This window comes from Pteropus vampyrus, unplaced genomic scaffold (genome assembly GCF_000151845.1).
Source record: "Pteropus vampyrus isolate Shadow unplaced genomic scaffold, Pvam_2.0 Scaffold678, whole genome shotgun sequence".
Taxonomy (NCBI): domain Eukaryota; kingdom Metazoa; phylum Chordata; class Mammalia; order Chiroptera; family Pteropodidae; genus Pteropus; species Pteropus vampyrus.
In genome coordinates, this window is record NW_011889459.1 from 131,777 (window position 1) to 136,558 (window position 4,782).

A 4,782-nucleotide genomic window follows, 5' to 3' on the forward strand; every position below is an offset into this window, starting at 1 on the left:
GGACCCCACAAGTCGCGTCTAGCACTGGGACTCCGTGCCACGGCACCGGACAGCCCCCGTCACCGGAAGGAACGTCCCAGCAACTGCGAGGTGGCGGCTCGATGCAAACCGGGGTGTGTTGTTACTGTTTCTGGGAAGACTACATCGCCTTCCCTCCTCTGATACAGCCAGGGGACGGCAGTCACACATGCACTTGTACCCATGCGGTCACACTCATACATGGCCCCAAGCTGAGATCATCCAGCGAGCCTGCTTTGCAATCCGCACCGTCCGATGAGCTCTCTGCCGAGAGAAGCTCCCCAGGCGCTCCTTAGGAGACTCTTCCCGGGGTCCTGGGCTTGATCTAACCGACGGGGACAGGGGGTGTTTCTGCCTTTTGCGCTTCAGTATAAACCATCCCGGCCGAGGCCGTCTTCGGCGGGAGATCCTGGGAAGAGGCATTTGCGGCTTTCGGTGCGTATTTCTGATTTGTCTGAGTGAACTGCTTCTTGTTTTCGGTGGACGAAGGAAATCCCATCTCCAGGGACTTGGGGTTTCCTCCGGAAGGAATGCCACGTCCCCAGTCGCTCGCTCTGCATTCCGCTGGGGGCCGGCTCCTTCGGTCCTGCGCTGTGCCCTCCCCCGTGTCCCCACCAGGGTGTCCTGTGAAGATGAGCCCAGCTCCGAGCAGCTTTTGGGCACGGAGGAGGTGCCATCCACAGAGCGGGTCCGTCCTGGGAGCTCATGAGCAGCGGGGGGTCTGGGGACAGCGTGTACCTGGCAGATTCCACTGGCCTGGTCCCTTTTCCTTGTCCTTTTTTGGGTTCTTTGACTTCGTTTTTTTGTTTTTTTCTCTGTAGATTTCCATGACAAAGCTCTGGAGAAAGGGCCACTTTCCCAGCTTGGGACACAGATAAAGCTGCTTGTCCTTATTTTTCAAATTAAAACCGTCGTCTGCTTCCCCAGCCAGCTGAGCGGAACCCCGGGCCCTCCCTGTGGGGCCTGTCCCTGGACAGTCAGAGAAGGTCCCAGAAAGCGAGCTGCTCCCACCCGGCCTGGGTCCCTCCTGCTCGGCGGGCGTCTCGGTGGCAGAAGCTGCAAGTCCTGCCGTTGAGCGAACATGGTGGGAACAGGGAGGGCGGCTGCTCGTGACGGTCCGCGGTCCACCTCTGGCCTTCCTTCACTTCCTTTACCTCTGGCCGGAGGAGCGCTGCGGCCTCCCGCTGACCCTGGGGCTGAGCGGTGCCCCTCGGGGACGGCCTGCAGCCTCCCGCCCTCTCCCCGCCCATCCCCCCACAGCGGACCCCGGAGACCCGCCCAGCGGAGCCCTGGCGCTCACCGCTCCTCGCCCACCTCGGCCTCTGCTCCGAGGCCGCCTGGCTGTCTGGCGTCGTTCCCGTGGTCTTGGCGGGTGCTCGTCCAGTGACAGCGCTGGTCAGAGGCCTTCGGGCCTCCTGCTCTCTGCCCGTGCCTCCTCGGCGGACGCACCATGCCCAGTCCTCCGCATCTTCCAAACCCGTTTTCCTTTAAAAGCCAATTGCCAACTCAGCACCCTCAGGCGGCGATAGTGGGGGAGGTGCCCCCACGGGCCAGGGCTGAGCTGGGGCCACCCAGTGAGGACAGGGCTAGGGTCCAGGACAGGGCCACCAGAGGCCTCACTTACCACGCGTGCACACATGCACGCACACAGACACAGATACACACAGACACACAGACATATACACACAGACACATAGACACACAGACGCACACGTACATGTGCACGCACAGACACACAGAGACACACAGAGACACATGGACACACACAGAGACACGTGCACATGTGTACACACAGACACACACACGGACACAGACATTCAAACAGACACACAGACACACAGAGACACACAGGCACACATGGACAGACACAGACATAGACATGTACACAGACACACAGAGACACACATGTGCACACACAGACACACATGCAACACATGGAAAGAGCCACACATGCACACACAGACACACATGCACACACACATGGACAGACACAGAGACACACATGCGCTCACAGACACACACACGCACACACATGGACAGACACAGACACACATACAGACACACAGACACACAGACACACACACAGACACACACGCGGCGCACACCCAGAGCTTGGCGAACCTGCAGCTGCTGTTGGGGGCGGTCTGTCTGTGGGAATGATGCCACCCTACCCTTCACTGGGGACGAGGCATTTTTCCCGGGGGCTCCTGAGACACCTGGCCTTGTCCTAGCCTCTGACTGGCTGGGCGTTGGAAACAGCTTCTGCGGCAGGTAAATCACAGTTCTCCGCGTTGTCCCTCTCGTGGCCGTGCAAGGGGGAGAACTGAGGTGTCACCGGCTCTTTGGTCCACTAGGTTGGATCGTGTCCCCCAAATTCCTGTCCCCCCCGGAACCTCAGCATGTGGCCTATTTGGAAACAAGGCTTTGCAGATGCAGTCGGTTAAGTCAAAATGAAGCCACACTGGAGTGGGCAGGGCCCTGAACCTTATGAGATGACAAGTAGAGACGCCCAGAGACGCTCAGGTCATGTGATGCAGCCACAAGCCACGCCAACAAAGACTTGTGGCTGGAAGAGGCAGGACCGGCCTCCCCTAGAGCCTCAGAGGGGCCTGGCCGCCATAGCCTTGATCTGGGGACTTCCCGCCTCTGGCAGTGCTGAGGGAATGAGGTCTGCTGTTTTTGGTGGCCTGGTTTGTGCCGATTTGTTAGAGGCAGCCTCGGGAAACTGATGCTTGGAGTTATCGTAGGAAGCCCTTCGTTTTTATGTGTGTGTGTGTTTATCTTCAAGTCCCAGTGTACTAATGTGACCAAAATTATGCTTCGGCTTGTTAATTAGGTGCCTTATTTGCTAGCCTTCCTTCCATTCTTTGCTCTCAGCCCTGTGACATGCAAATACTTGACTGTGAACCCAGACTGGACAGATAGCCCCCTGCTTAGGGCAGAGTTTTGCCCCATCCCAAAAAGACTGACCCCGTCTACTGACTGCTGTAGCCTGTTGAGGAAGAGGTCAAGTACACGCATACTCAAATGCGCTTCCCAACGCACATTCAGAGCCAAGTGCTCAGAAGTCATCCACGACCGTCAAAACGTGCGAACAACCTGTGTTCACCGACAGACGAGAGGACAGCAGACTGTGGCCCATCCACACAGTGGAGCGTCATCCAGCCTCGAAGAAGGAGAGTCCGCAACACGTGACCGCAGGGATGGACCCTGAGGACGGTCTGCTAAGTGCGGTAAGCCAGTCCCAGAAAGACGAGGACATGGGGTCCCGCTCGTAAGAGGCATCAGGAATCGTCCCGTTCACAGCCTCGGCGCATGGCGTGGCGGTCGCCAGGGCCAGCTGTGGAAGTGGGGAGGCGTCGCCAGCGGCATAAAGCTGCAGTGAAGCCAGGCGAGCGATCTCGAGGGACCGGCCTACAATGCCGCACCTGTGGTCAGCAAGACTGTTGTCCTCTTAGAAATATGTCAAGAGGACAGACTTCACGTTCAGGGTTCTTACGACGATAAAATAAAAACAAGAAACTCCATCTAACGACATGGAATTTTGTCTCTAAAACCAATACCGGATTTTTGTGCACTTTGATGCACATTTCAGACCCTCCCCCGAATACTTAACCACTTCCTCGCTGAGGCCGGCTCACCTTTCCTGTCAGCCACACTCCTAGTGGTTTCTTCCAGGCTGCAGCGAGAGCGACACCTTTGCAAGGGCTTCGGCAGACACGCCGTCGCCCGACACCCTGAACGTCACGGAAGTGGGCAAAGCCTTTCAGATGAGACCTACATGCGCGTGCTCCGAAGACACACGCCTCCACGCACAGCCGCCCTGACTCGGAGTGGCTGGTCCCCCTAGTCTGTTTCCTGGTAGTGTGACAGCTGGGGTCAGGGCGTCTCACCGAGTGGCCTGCCGCCCTGGACAGGGTCACTCACCTTCCTTGATCAAAACTGGACCGTCTCAGTAATCTGCGTCCGTGGCCCAGCAGAAGTGAGCGTCCACGTAGGGGAGACGCCAGGCTGGAGGTGTTCGGCCACCAAGTGTGACCCGCTGCCCGCCCAGCCCCAGCCCCGTGATGCAAGCAGGACGCCTTCAACCCGCAAAACCATGCTGACTACTGAGCAAGGCGACAGAAAACCGAGGGACGAGTCCTATCTGAACGTCACCAAGCACACGCACGCCCCCTCACACCCCCACGCCCCACCCCCAGCCTCAGGCCGGCAAAGCACGCGGGGACCAGGACCCTGTCCTCGAGGATGCCACAGCCCCAGATCCGGTTCTGGAAGGACCCCTTGCTCAGCCCTGGGTGAGGTGCTGGGGTCCCCGCCACCAGCGCTGTGGCCCTGGGCGAGGCGGACTGCTTCCCCGAGCGTGACCACAAAGCAGAACCGGGCCGGATGAGCAGGTCTGGGAGGCGGGGCCGTGATGCACACGTAGCTTGTTACAGGAGTGAGTGACACAGCTGGCCGGGGGCTGTCCTTACCTGTGGGCACCGCCGTCCTCAGTGCCCAGGTGTATCGGACGTCCTCGTCCAGCCCACGAGCGCCATTCTCGGCCACACCCACTCCCCAAACCTCGCATCCCTAGCCTTAGCCAGGAGCTTCCTCCACCCGGTTCCTTTCCTGGAGCCTGAATTGTGACCCGCCTGCGTCAGAGTCATCGGCTTCCTTGGGGAGAAGCGAGGATGACCAGAGCCGATCGCCCGATTTCCTCCCAGCTCTCACGGCCCGAGTTTCCAACAGGGGCGGGCACAGGAAGCAGGGGCCTAGCAC